Source organism: Oryctolagus cuniculus, chromosome 14 (assembly GCF_964237555.1).
Source record: "Oryctolagus cuniculus chromosome 14, mOryCun1.1, whole genome shotgun sequence".
Taxonomy (NCBI): Eukaryota; Metazoa; Chordata; class Mammalia; order Lagomorpha; family Leporidae; genus Oryctolagus; species Oryctolagus cuniculus.
In genome coordinates this window covers 63,959,146-63,973,694 of record NC_091445.1, presented here as the reverse complement: position 1 = coordinate 63,973,694, position 14,549 = coordinate 63,959,146, and the positions used below count along the sequence as shown (strand labels likewise).

The 14,549-nt window shown below is 48.9% G+C and overlaps 1 protein-coding gene across 4 annotated transcripts in view; it reads left to right on the top strand.

The window, feature by feature from the left end:
• The first annotated feature begins 2,518 nt into the window (after window positions 1-2,518).
• The window catches only part of LIFR (LIF receptor subunit alpha), a 67,271-nt gene continuing 55,240 nt past the window's right edge, over window positions 2,519-14,549 (top strand). For 2 of the 4 annotated variants that reach the window (XM_017344692.3, XM_002713987.5), the window contains exon 1: window positions 3,194-3,496. The gene's annotated coding sequence lies outside the window, so the exon portion shown is untranslated. Of the gene's footprint in view, window positions 2,724-3,193; window positions 3,497-14,549 lie in introns of those variants that run through there. The other 2 variants (XM_070056650.1, XM_017344690.3) reach the window with 2 other exon arrangements.

The following is a 14,549-nucleotide window of genomic DNA, read 5'->3' as shown; positions in this document are numbered from 1 at the left end:
AAAAGACAAACAAAATGCAGTCCTGTTGGGGCCATGCTAGGGATAGAATAAGTTACCAAAAATATTTTGCATAATACTCCTGCAATCATTTTATCTGAATGAGAATATTCTAAACAGAACTCTGGGCAGATCCCATCTTTCATGGTGATTATTACATTTTTTCATGCCCCTCAAATAGCATTCCCAACCACTCTGGGTAAAGACCATCAAATCTTGAGAAAATTAGCTAATTACTCTCATATGTCTTCTTGTTACAGGGATCTAATTAAAGTTTTGACTCTTGTCCAAAACTGTGCTCTAAATAAACCAATTTAAACCTACATTTATCAGTCAGGCTTAAAAGTTAATAACTTTGCTTAATTTGTAGATTTGTATTCAGTTCCAAAATTTCTTCCAGGAACACGGCCATATCATGCTCTCCTGATGGATAAACATTATGCACATGAGATCACATAGCCACAGAAGTCTGTTTAAGGGTCAGAATGTTGGTAATTTAATAACCAAACCCCTATCATCTCAAGTTTGCTGCTGTTGTGAGTGGTCCTTTTAAAGAGCAGAGCCTTTTATTTCCAGAACTTTCATTACAGATGTGATTCTGCTTATTGTTTCACTTAGCATTATTTTGCATTTATGGAATCTCATTACAAAAAGAAAAAAAAAGAAAAGAAAAGCAGGGCGAATAACCAATAGCTGGAGACAAGAGCACAAATAATTAACAAAGAAGCCAGTTCTGCTTATCCAGCAAGTACTCACGGCTCAGCATCTGCTGCTTCATCCCTGTTCAATTTCAGCTTCTTATATAACCCACAATTTTACTTCCAATTATGTGATCTTTCTATTTCATTATTTTATTTATTTGACAGACATGAATGGAGGGAGACCTGCTATGTGGCAGCCTCTTATTATATAAGCATCAAATAGAGCACATACCCATTCTGATGCTTATTTTGCAACATGTCATGAAATCACAAACAGTAAATATTACTTAAAACAGTGTTTACAAATAGACTGGTCTATGACAAAGTAAATAGAAATGCTGTCAACCCATGGCAATTGGAATTGAACTGAAATTTCTTTAAGAATGCAAACTGATTAATTCATACTTTCATGCAATAGAGAAGCAAAATGACAACATAGACAATAGAACCATCTCAAGTAACCCAAACTGGGTTATGGCCCAAATATTGGTAATATATATTTAAAGTCCTTGCTTTATGGCATATAAAACCTATTATTTATGGAGATATAGAATCTATTCTTTCTCATGAAAAAGTGTGTATACCACAACTCTTCAAACCATACCTTAGTCTTACGTGGATAAAACAGTGTTCCTTTGAAGCTATCGCAAATTCCTAAGTGTCTTACCTATAGAATGTGTATACATTAGGGGACGGTTTTCTTGGAAGCCCATAAACTTCTGGGCAAGAATCTTTTCGAGGTCCCCATCCAAGACCCTAGCAGGAGCCTTAGCAATACATTCATGTGGTGGTCTGTTTTTATACAATTCGTCTAAGTAAAATATTTTAACCACAGTCAGCTGAGACCGAGGTCTCTTTCCAAGGAGACTTTCTGCTGTTTTCCCCTGCGTTGGGTGGTGCTAGAGCCCTTTGGGCATGCTTTATTTATTTATTTTTAAAGCGGACCGCCCAAATTGTATAAATTTCAAGCTTCACAAAGCCTGCATGGGCTCCTAGGTGTGACAGCAGTACCACAGGCGTGTTGACATGACTGAGACAGGAAATGGATAACGCCAGACGCATTATCCAGTGTGTGGAGGCAATGGGTGCTAGTGTTTCTTTTTTTTCCTTTTTTTCCTTTGGATTTGATAAGAAAGCAGGAAATCTCTGCGGGGACCCTCCAAGTATTGTGGGCCTTAGGGCCTGGGCTTCACAGGATTCTCCAGTATGAATAATGGTAAATTTCCCAAACCATCAAGAGCTCCAGAACGGGGTAAACAAAAAGCAGGGTACATCTGAAAGGGGTTCCAAGTGCACATAATACAAACACGCTTTCCCAGCAAGGTCTCAGCCACGACAGACAGGAAGCGTTTGGTTTCAGTATTGGAAACACGCACATAACAGAGTGGGCCACTGGGAGCCGGTAGCGCCCACTCATATCTTGCTGTGCAAACAACGTATTTTCCTCTAAGGAATCTACTTTTCGATCAAGAGGGGAAAAGTTGTTTTAGAAAAGAAGTTTCATTTTGCCTGTCTGCAAATTTGCTTTGGGATTTCATCCAAGATTTTTTTTTTTCTTAAAAAAAAAAAAAAAAAAAAAAAAAAAACCATGTCGACCTTGGTGCTGGTGCATCCAGTAAATCACAGTTCAAACAAACAAGCCGCTTCCCTTGAAAGGTGTGTCTGCGCAGTCCTATGGCTCTGCGTGCCAGGGGCTCTCTCTGGCACACTGCTCAAACTTTGCAAAAAATTAATCACGCCATCAAACGCGTCCGGCCCGGAGCGTAAACATCTTCCAGCGCCGAGTCCGCGCCCCCCAAAACGCGCTGCAGCTCACTTCATTTGGTGCATTCCGCTGGAAGAACACCGAGGCCAAGTGAAACTGCGGAAATGGAGACAATGCACCGAGGAAAACTCTCGCCCCATTAAGGGATCCGTTTCTTCTCTGCGCAAATAAGCCCACCACGCCTTCGGAGGCAAGACTGGATGGCTCCAGGATATTCTCAGGATGCACCCGCGGGCCCCTGGCGCTCCGGGAGCGGGAAGGTGACCCGCGCCGCCGCGCCGCGGCCTCCCCCGGGGGTTAGTTCAGGTGCCCCGCAACGTCTACCAGCCAGGCATTCGCCCCGCTCCCAGCCCGCGTCCCAGCGCAGAGCCGGCCGAAGCAGGCAAGGTCTGCAGCGCGCACTGACAGCGCTGCCCGCAGGGCCGCCGCGCGCTCCGGCCCGGCCTTCGGCGACGATTTGGCCGGCCCGGCCGCGGCGCTCCCCCCGGCTCCCTCGCGACCTTGGCGAGCTTGGCCCGGCGACCCGAGCCTCGAGCACAGGCACCACCCTCGGCGCGCGGGATCGGCGCGCGGCCCCGCAGCTCCGACTCCCAGGGGCGGTCCCGCGGGGGAGCACGCGCGCGCGCGCGCGCGGGGCTTCCGGCGGGGGCGCGCGGGGCGGGGCCGGGGGCGGGGCCGGGCCGCGGCGCCCCCAGCCGAGCGGCGTGCAGGCGCCGCCCCCGCGCGCCGCAGTCCGGGCTGGAGCGTCTCCGCCGCGGCAGCCGCTGTTCCCGTTGCCTCGCGGCGGCTCTGGCGGCTGCTGCGGCTTGTGGGGTTTGCGGAGGTCAGCGGGCCGCCCCTCGCCCGTGGCCGCCTGGAGCAGCGCAGCGCTGGGACGGACCGGGGAGCCGAGGCGGCGACGGCGGCGGGTCGTGCCGGGCCCCCCTCTCCTCCTCGGCTGTAGCCTGGGGCAGTCTGCGGACTCCGAGCAGCCCCGGGGCGGCGGCCGAGCGGACGGCGGGGGCATGGCGAGATAGCGGCGCGGGAGCGGCCCGTGAGTGCCGGGGCGCGGGTGGGCGCGGCACGGCGACGGGGAGGCTCGGAGCCTGGAGCCGAGTCCCGAGGGCGCGCGGCGCCGCGAGCGCCCGCGGCCCGGGCCGAGTGGGGGCCGCGCTCCGGGCAGCGCTGCGCGGGGTCCTGCGGCTCTCCCTCGGGTGCGGACTCCCGGGCCGCGCGAACTTTGGGGAGCGAGGTGCGAGGCTGGAGGGTACCTGGGGGTTGGGAAGGAGCCTTCAGATCTGTTGCGTTTGGGACTGGGGCCCGCCGAGCGGTGAGGTGTCCCCGTGCCCGAGCTCCTCACGGAATTCCTTCCTGGTCCCTGCCCGTACTTAGGGTGCGTGGGGGCTTGCCTGTGTTTTTAATGTGCCTTCACTCGAAGGCGCTGTGGTCGTTTTAAACCCAAAGTGTCGGCGGTCAGAGTTGGGCTGTGTGAACGATGCTATTTCTGAAAACGTTGTCGGGCAGCGCCGAGCCGGACGCCTCCACACGCACGCGTGGGCTTGAGTAGTGAAATTCTGGTCCCACCGTCGGTTCCCCAAATCGCATGCGGTCTTCTCTGTGCAGTCGGGTGCCTGTGTTCCGCGCCTGTCTCTGTGTGTTTAATGCAGTCCAATGTTGATACAAAGCGTGTTGTTGAACGCCCTGGGTAGGAAAACACGTTCTTTGCATTTCTTTTTAAGGTGCTCTTTTAAGATGCTTTTTCTTTTCTTTTTTTTTTTTTCAACAGAAGTTTCAGTTTAGACTTTGCCCTCCAAGCTGTGTGTCTTCAATTCCAGATTTGTCTTTAAAGTATTCGCTTGGAGTAAGATTAGTGTGACTTAGCAGTGTCATTTGGTCAGTGGCTCCAGAAATGATCCCGAAACCGAAGCAGACCTCCCTCCCTCCCCGGCAGATGCAGAGTCCGAGTGTCTGTTAGGTACAAACGATGCCTGCCCCTCCCCGTCCGTGGTCACTTTGCTGCAAATCTGAAATCGTATTTCACTTGTATCAGAAAAGGTTCCTTGTCTAAGCTTGGCAAGGGGAAGGAGGGCTAAGTATAGCCCGCGTTTTTATAAACAGGACGCTGTCCTCTCGTTTCTGAGGTGAGGTAGCAGGTGGAAGCTGTGCCTTCGCAGTCTGCGGTATAGCAGGTTGCAGCTCCGCTGGAGCAGAGGTGCGTTTTCAAGGTGAACTGAGCAGCTGTTTCTTTTTCCTCCAACAACTGGCTGGGGCACACTGGCTTCGCAATATGTGAGATCCCATGAGGACCCCCTGAGGACCCCTGTCGTTAGGGGAGACCTATAACCCCCCCCCCCCACACACACACATGAGAACCAGGCACTGGGGGAGGGAACCCACTTTTGTGAGTTTTGCATGGAAGGGTGGTGTTGGCTGAGTGTGTTGGTAAGGGTAGAAGTTACTCGTGTTAGAAATTATCATGGGAGGGCAGGCAGTGTGTTCGCACTGGAGAAGCGTCCAAGGGTATGACATGAGAGCATAGCAGGTCCGCCGGTCCCAGCCGCCCTTCAGCCCCCAGCCCTGAAACCAGGGTCATGTCTCCTTGTGACTGTCTTTCCAGACGGAGCCTAATGCTTGGACAAACCGTCCCTCTGTGTCCTCTTTATTTGTCTTTCTGCACATCAGGACATCCTGTATGCTGACTTCTGCCCTGCTCCCCTCCCCCCAGTACTAAATCCTGGCAGTTCCTATCAGTACCAAAGAGAGCTGTCTCATCGTCTAACAGCTACTGAGAACTCCATTAAGGACGAGCCATAATTTATTTAACCTCTCTTGTATTGAGACTCATGTAGGTTGTTCCTATTATTTTGCTATAAAATTATTGTCAGGCATTAGTTTTTGAGGTTTTTAAGTGGATTCCAGGGACTCCCAGAGGGCGGGCAGCCGTTAGCTTGTCTCTTTCCACAGCATGGCGGGAAACAGAGCCCCTCCCTCGCAGCCTACCTTGTTTGTTCTTTGCACGGGGGCACCTCTGGTGTCTTTGCTGTGAAGTGGGAGCCACTGTGGACAGTAACTGGAGTCAGCTGCAGTAACCACTTAGGAAGGGAGCAGATAGACAGTTTCAAGATGGGCTGTAAGAACATTTGGAGGAGATGAAGTGTTTCTGAGCAAGGAGAGAGGGCTGATACTTTTCCTGCGGTCGGCTATGGGATTAGCTTGTGTTCCCTGGACTAAAAGCCTGCCTCCTGTGGATGGTCAGCCCTGTGGTTTAGTGTGCAGAATGGCTGCACACCTAAAGCGGGGAGGGAATGCTTTTTCAAAATATTCGGCTTTTGCATTTTTTTTCCTAAATGAAAATTTGGGGTCTCAGAGCACCTTTAAAAACAGAGTAAACTATAGTAGTATTGCTTATGCTAGACTGGAGCCTACTGCGTTACAGAGTTTGAATAAGAGCCAGCGTTGAGCTTTGATATTTCCATTATGCTTGTTCTTGATGGTTGTAAGCAGTGATCTTTTGAAAAATTTACTTAAAAAAAATCTGATTCAATCGGTTAGCATATAAAATACTGTCTTTTTCCTTTGTTACTTGCTACCAGTCGTGTTTGTACACAGTTAATATTGTCTGCATTTGCTCTTAAGTAATGATTTATTGGCCATCTGTTACTAGTCCAGGGAACTTGCTGGGGACCCTGTCCTGACGAGTTCCCATCTTAGAGGGGGAACTGGGTAACGAGCAGAAGGGGAGCAGTAAGGGAGGTATTAGCAGATGAGGGTAAGGACTTGGATAGGCATGGGAGCGACAGCACGGGGCTGCGGTTTCAGATGGGGTGACCCCAGCTGATTTGAGAAGTCTATCACCTGACTGTCCAGCCAGGCTCTGGCCCTTGGCATTGCCTAATCAGGTGCACTGCCCACATTTTCTCTCAAATTGTTGCTTTAAATGAATTGTACTTGATTGCTCTTCCATGAAATTGAAGTGTGAAGCCTTCAAGACACACCTTTTCCAGTAAATTACAGTGATTTCTGAGGGATTCAGTCAGCATTTTCACCTTTGATTTCAGGAGAGGAGCCCTTTGCTTAAGTGCCAAGTTTTCAAAGATGCCCTCTCTTGTGTATCGACTTCTAATTCCCGTGGGCGCGTGACAGGCCACAAGGAGCAGTTCAAGGTTTGCGCCCTGTGCAGGTGCTTTTATTCCCAGCGGAGGAATGTGTGCGCGCTCTATTTTAGGGAGTATCAGGAACTTGTGGTATTTCCTCTTCCCAACTTCTAATCTGTTTCTCTTTCTAAATATATGTTCCTTTATATTAATTGAAAGCTGGGGAAGTGTGTTTTAGGTCAGGCAGTTGTTACAGATGTCTAATAAGTTGCTGCTCTCCTCTTGTCCATGACTTCTGGGCTTTTCTTTGCTATAAGGAGTTTCGTGATTTTGTAGAATTGAGAACTTTTTTTTAATTTCTTATTCTAATTGGTTGGTACCTGGACATCGTAACTTGTTTATGTGCTAGATAATTTTCTTTTCCAGCTTTCCCTCTGGGCTCTGTGTGAACTCTAGGTGATGGGTGAGTTCTTGAACGCCTCAATCCTAGTTAAAAAGCCTTGTCCTTTTGTCGTCATGCTTGTAGCGAAAGCTTTTCAGGTACATGGCAGAAGCATGCCATGGTTGCTGTAGACTTCACAGCTTAGGTGTTCAAGTTAAACGTGTATGTATCAGGCATTTTCAAGGAAAGGTCAAGGCATTGGCCTTTAAATTCAGTCTTGCGAGCTGTAAGAGTTCAGGAATTGCAGATTTGTCTTAGAGCGTCTGAAATGACAACCAACAGGGACGTCCATCCCAGTTGCTCGTTGTGCCAGTGCTGCTCAAGTGAGTAAAGCTGTGGTTATGGTTTTGTGTTGGAAGTTGAGGGGAGGGGTGTGGATTTTTCATGTACTGTAGCACAGTGTGGAGGAACCGTGGCTCTTACTCATACTTCTGGTGTATGAGGTAGATGAGAGGAAGAATTGGCTGCGGGCGTGGAGTTGAGAAATGTGGCAGAGTCCTGACAGGCCGCGAGGAGGCAGTGCTGCTTCCTGGAAGTGTGTGTCCCTGTGTCTGTGTGTCCGCGTGTCCGCCCTCTCGCCTCTGAGCCCTAGGAGACCTGCTCTGCCTTCCTCCAGCTGCAGGCTTCTCCAAGGAGACCCTGATCCAAGGACAGTCGGAATGGTGGGAATGTGAGGTGGAAAATAACAAGTGGTGACAGAAGCAGTGGTTCCCAGCTCTAAGATTAGAAATGCTAATTAGGTCAGGGAGTTGAGGACATGGTGTAGACAGAATGGTGTGTGCCCGTTGTGTTGGGGGTGGAAGTAAGCCCGAGAGAGGTGAGACTCCACCGTCAGAACTTGAGTGTTGCGGCCTGAGGGCACTGCAGCGCTGAGGCTGGAGCTTGTTGCACAGGACTGCATGCCAGCTGCCCCAGGGCGCGAGGCCTGGGACCCACCACCGCACTGGGGTTCACTGAACCCTTAGTGTTACAGTGCAGTGCAGGAGTAAAACCACCAGGACGTGTCCGAATCTCTCCAAGGACACTGTTAAGATTTGGGCTTCATCCTACATTGATTCCTGGAAGGTACCTGTGTGGGGGGAGGAGTGGGGAAGCCTGGTTCTGATTTTGTCTAAGAAGTTCAAGGAGCTCAAAATGCAAAAGCTCTTGTAAGTAATAGAAAATTCAGCATTCAAACAAAACCAAAAAGAGTATGGGCTTGGAGAGCCCCAAGGGGCCCTCAGAGCATCTGGTCAACCTCTTAGACCTGGGGGCACTGGGACTTGCAGAGTGCAGTGGTTCCTGACCGGCCTTGTCTGGAACAGCAGCTCCTTGGAGGTAGGAACTCCCTGTACGCGAACAGTGCCTACTCCATAGTGGGCGTGCAGGTAAAAGAATTTTGAGAACTGTCAGTTGCCACATTAGCTATTAGATAATACTTAGAAAATTTGAATGAATATGAAGTTTCATGAGTTTCTTATTTAAAAAAAATAATAGAACATGTTGCTGTTAAAACCCAAACTCTGAAGTCAGACAGACATGAACATGCAGTGTCTTCCAGCTGGGCGCCTGTCTGAGCCTGGCTTCATGAGCTTGCAGCCCTGTTAAAGTAGCCATCTTGTTTAGTTCAGTCTTGGTATTTGGTATCATTGAAGTTTTGTAATTTGTACTTGAAAATATATATGAGGATAATTCAGAAAGTTTATAGAAAATAGAATTAAAAGATAGGCTTATTTTGGTGCAAAAAATTGAAATCTACATATAGTATTTTCATAGTATGCATTTACCATGAACTTTTGAAGATTCCTGGAATACTTTAAAATCTAGCATTTGTTTAGAAAATCTAGCTTGTTTGCAGTTTTTCTAGATGTGTTTTATCAATAGTCTCACTATTTTTAAAACTCATGACCATATAGGGAATTGGTTCTTCAAAAACAAATCCAGCCAACTGGAGGGTTTTAGAAATTGTCACTTTCAAATGGTGCTGGTGGGTGTTTCAATTGTTCTAACTTTCCAGGAGGGCAATTTCATATTACTCATCAAAAGCCTCAAAAATGCGCCCTGTCCGTTAGTCAGGCATTCCCACCACTAGGAATTTAAAGAGAAAATAAAGTTTGTGTACAGAGAGCAGTGTATGGGGTGGCTCCGCCTGCCTGCTGCATGTGTGCGTGGCTTCTTAGCCTGGTGGGAAGTCCACCCCCGGGGGTGTATCAGAATCTGCAGGAGGCCCTCTGACTCACCTCCAGGCACTGATGACCTCCTGGGAAATGTACACACCTGAGCAATGGCTCCCTTTACTAAACTGATTTTTGCAACTTTGTTCTGAATAGTTCCTGAGCAGAAATGGCCTACATGCTCAGTACAGGGAGAGGGAGGGACTGAACTGGGGCCCTCCCAGGTCCTGGAGCTCCCTTTCCTTGCAGCGAGGTAGAAAACGTTTGGAGAGGTGAAGGACATGCCAAGTTTGGGACTGAATTGTGACTGAAGCGTCGCGTATAGGCTGATCTGAGTTTTTGCTGCTGCTGTTTTAGTTCTTGGAGACTGAGTGTGTGCACCTTTTCTACATGTTAGGTAGGAAAATTCCAGAACATAATGGCTAATCGTTTGGTTAGATGATTTTTCTGAGGTTCTCTCTTACCATCCCGCGTTTCTAGTGTGTAAAGCTTGTCATGTGGTAAAGGGGCCGGGTCAGGTCCACTTCTCCCTCACTGGATGTGCACTTGGGCAGCAGCAGTGTTTTTCCTTCCCCGTGAGATGGGAACAATGATACTGAGCTCTCTGTGCCTACAGTAGTGTTAGGTAAACGTTACCTTGGCCTCACTGATCTGATCTGATGATTAAGACACATATATTCATAATAGCACAAGATTCCTAAACCAAGTAGCTTTGTTTTATAAATCCCACCAAACTGTCACGAAAAGTGTTTCAGGTCATTCTGATCATTCAGGTCATTGCTTCTGATCACTGGGAAGCAGTTCGTTGTTTTTATTTACTTTAAGTCTGAAATGCTTTTCGTTGCCATTGAATTTTACTGGGAGGTGATAGCATTTTGTCTTTTTCTTCCATAGCCCTGAGTGGTCCTGTATAAGTTCTTGATGGTGAGCGTCCAGTATCCTTGCCCTTTTTGTAGCGGTAGTAGCCTGAAATGTGATTCCTGACTGGCTCAGCCCTCAGTGCCATTTCTTTGCCAGGTCCTGGTTAAGCATCTGATCAATACACAGTGGCACCGCTGCCTTTGAGTGACATGGGGGTGGTATCACGGTCAACACCCGATTCCTCTTCCTCTCCTCTGCAGCAGGTGTAATGATGTTACTTTTCGGTGACTCACAGCATTGCCTGTTACTTATTCAGCCAAACCCGAGAGCCAAGGCTGGGTTATTTCACCTTGTTGCCTTTCCCAGATGACTTAGTGGTGACTTACATTAAACACCTGTGATTATATCTTGGGCTAATAGGCTTAAAATCGCTACTGTGTCTTCAGTGAAGGAGGTCTTGGAACAGCCTGAGTGGGACTTTGTGTCTCCTGAAGATGATCGTTTCCGAAGCTGTGGAGACAGGGCTCCTCCCTGCTCGTCACGGATGTCCCGCAGGAGAAATTCCAGCGCATGCTTATACTGAGAGGAGAGCAAGGAAGCTTGCGGTGTAAAACGATATTCCCATCTGACGGTCTGCACTGCCACTTTGGTTCTGTAATCAGTTCTGTGTAGAGACTTTGTTTTCCAAAGTCGGCAGCAGGTGTAGATACACAGTTTGTGCAGGTGCCCTGTGTCCATGCCCAAGTGGTGATGCTAGGAGGCAGTCAGGAAAGATGTGTCCGAGACCCTTCCTGGCAACCACTGTGACCTTGACTTTTATTTCCCTCAGGCAATCAAATCCAAGGAGACAGTTTCATGAATCATGTTTCCTTATTGCTGTAGAATCCATGGAAGGTGAAGCCAGGTTACAGGTCCGGGCCACTGGCGGGGCCCTTAGTCTGCGCTTCTCCTGTCTACCTCTGCTCTCTGACCCACTTGACTCCTCCCGCCGCCCCTGGGTGCCAGCAGTTAGTGTTTTGTTTTCAGGGGTGGGGTCACTTTTCACAAAGAAACACTCTGTCTTGTAATGAGATCTACTGAGAGCGTGCTGGCAGGTGGGCAGTGAGAGAGCTGTGTGGATGTGCAGACGTCAGCTGCTGGCCCGGCTTAGCCCTTAGCCAACCCAGCCTTTCCCCAAGGCCAGCCTCAGCACACTCATAGGTCACTCTGGGAGCATTTCAGCCCTCACGTGCTGTCTTCATGCGTGCCACAGGCCATGCTGCTGAGATCCAAACAGGAACCGCGGAAGCTACGGAAGTGGACAAGGCAGGCCTGACCTGCCTTTTGTCTTGGTGCTTTCGCTAGAGACCTGGGAAATATTTCACTGTATTGTAGAGACAGCCGTGACGTTCTAAATGGTGAGTGGCAACTGAGACTTGTCCCTGTTTGGGTGCCAACAAGGAAAGGTGAGAACCATGTAAGCTCAAGGAGACGGCTCTTAGCTGGCTTTGATGACTGTCTTGTGGGGTGTGGGTTTTGAGCTTTGAATGCTCTATTCTGCAATATTGGCAGATAATTCAGCTTTTTTTTTCCCCCCAAGCATATAGTTATAACAAAACCCATGTAAAGGACTAGGCTGTAGGGTCCTAGCCTTAAACTGTGAGATTTGATAGTTCCTTGTCTTTTTCCCTCATTTCTTCTCCTACAGAGTGTAAGTTTTGCATGGTATTCAGTTTTGTTCCCTTTTTTTTTTTTAATTAGCATTTTTATGGGACGCTTCCCCCGTTCCTAACAGTTCTTAAGTAGGTCTGTAAATTTCCATTCTGAGAATGAGCCATAATTTGAACATTTACATTGCTTTCAGTCTTTTAACTAATAGATAAAGGAATAGTCTTTGGGCATAAAGCTTCTCTCTTTTTTTCTTCCAGAAAGTTTCGGATTTGTTACTTCCTTTACCGAGTCAAAACATTAAATATTTTAGACTTTTGATACAGTTTGCATTATTTTGTTCCATATTTGAGTACTGGAAATAAAATATTTGGTCATTAGTTTTGTGCATTATTTCTTTATATTGTATTTTTAAAAGATTCATTTATTTGAAGGCAGAGTTAGAGACAGAGAGATCTTCCATCCACTGATTCACTCTTCAAATGGCCACAACAACCAGGGCTGGGCCAGACTGAAGCTAAGAGCCCGGAACTCCACGTGGGTGCAAGGGCCAAAGGACTTGGGCTATCCGCTGCTGTTTTCCCAGGTGCATTACCAGGGAGCTTGATTGGAAGTGGAGCAGCTGGGACTCAAACGAGCACCCATAAGTGATGCTGGCACCACGGACGGCAGCTTTACCTGTTATGCCACAGCGCTGGCACCTTTGTATTCCATTTTTAACTGTATTAAATATTTTTTAAGAATTATAAAAGTGCTTATTTTTAATAGATAAGAAAGTTCAGAGACTGTAAGTAAAATTAGGAAAAAAATTTCCATCAAAGCACCCAAAGGGAACACTAGATAACATTCTGGATTAATTTCTGTACATCTACATGAGTTACTGTCCATACCTCCAGATGCATTAAATCATGGTTGCAGTGTATGTACATACCTTCTGTAACCCGACTTTTACATTTGAAGTTAATCACCTTCCATAGTGCATGATTACGCATTGTATTCAAGCCATAAATTCACCCATTGAGTTTGTGCAGCAGATATTCTGAGCCCGCGTGTGTTGTGCCGGTTTCTCCAGCTGCTGGGGACGCAGTGCTGAAGAGAGAGGTGGTCTCCAGCGTCCCGGGCAGGCCTTCTCACAGCGGAGGGAGGGCCAGGAAACACAGGCCGCTGAGTTCGATAAAGGACGTTCAGCGGGACACCGTGATGAAGAGTGAGAGGCATGTGCACTGTGTTGTGAGACCTGGGGGCGGCGAGGGGTGGCCCTGCTCCCTGGCGGGATGAGCAGCCTTTCCAAGGTAGTGACAAGCAGCACCCCCCCTCCCCCATTAGGAGAGCCAGGAGGGAGGCCCCACGTGGTGGGAATGGCAGGTGCAGAGGTCCAAGGGGAGCAGGTGTGGTGTGAGTGAGGAACTAAGCCAGGGTGGAAGGAGAGAGGTGTGTGTGAAGGGCATGGAAGGGAAACAGGCCCGGACAGGGGTACAGGAGAGAGCGCGGGCTGTGTGTGTAAGGAGAATCCGCCAGGCGTGAGCTGATGGCCCTGCTGCTTTGTGCGGAGCATTTTGTGCGGGGAGGAAGGAAGGATGTGAGGACCACGTCAGAGGTGTTAAGGAGCAGTGCAGGCGAGAGAGGTTGGAACCTTTCACGTTGAGGGGAGCAGAGGGGATGCTGGGTGCTTCTGGCTTCAAGTGCATCCACACTGTGGCTGGTTAGGGTCTTGGGGGGACAGGCTGTATGCATATCTGGAGAGAAGTGAGATGAGAGGCGGTGTGTACATTTGAGGAAAAGTCAGCGTCTATAAGATAAATCCAAAAATCACTACCTGTAGATTTTCATGTAAATTAGCATGTTCTTTTTTAAAAAAGACTTAAGTATTTGAAAGGCAGAGAGAGAGGGAGGGAGGTTTCTGTCCAGTGATTGACTGTCTAAATGCCTACAAGAACTAGGGCTAGGCCAGGAGTTGAAGCCAGGAGCCAGGAACTCCAACTGGGTCTCCCTAGGGGTGGCAGGAACCTAGGTACTTTGGCCATCATCTGCTGTCTCCCAGGGTGTGCTTTAGCAGGAGCTGCGTTGGAAGTGCCGCATAGCGGAGACCAGAACTAGGTGTTCCGATAGGGGGGATACGGTGTCCTGCCGAAGCACTGGTCCCAGCCTGATCATTTGAGTTATGTGAAAGTACAGAAAGAGAGGGGACCTGCAGGGGAGATTCCATGTGCTTTCAGCAGTCCTGAAATTGATGGACACTGAAGTTCTTTGCACGTTTAGGTTATGGATCACAGGCAGTGGACATCATTTTTGCAGTCTTGCCTCCTACCTGCTGAGGAAGAATTCCTGGAAATGAATGCTAAATTGCATGTGAAGTGCTTGACACACAGCTCGCCTAGCATAGGGAGCGCTCAATGAGTGTTGGCAGCTTTGGCTTTATCTTCCTCCTCCTCCTCCTCATCGCTACTAGCCAGAGTGGAGGCTTCTGATGAAGAGGGCATCGTAAGGTGACAGCTGAGCTCACAGTCGGAGCCTGGGTTCAGACCCCGGCTTTGCTCCCTGAAGCCCTGAGCCCCTGGGCTGGCGCTTCCTCCCTTCCTCACGTGTGGCATGTGCAAGGCCCCACACCCGCTGCACACCCGTTGTACTGAGTGAGTTTGCTGGACTCTTCGTCACGACATCCTTTGTGTTCGCCATTTTGCCCATTCTCTCCGGTCCTCAGATGTGATGGACACAACCACTGTACTTTGCGGTCACTAATGAAAGTGTCAGCGGCAGAACCCGCCGCGTCTGTGGGCTGTGTCACTTCCGTCCAGGGTGTCTCCACCGCTTAGCGCTCTCACGGGCCGGGTGGCCACAGCGCCTTCGCACAGCTCACACGGCCCGAATGTCCTCTTGCTCCTGAATGTCGTTCGTTCATGTAGCGGAAGA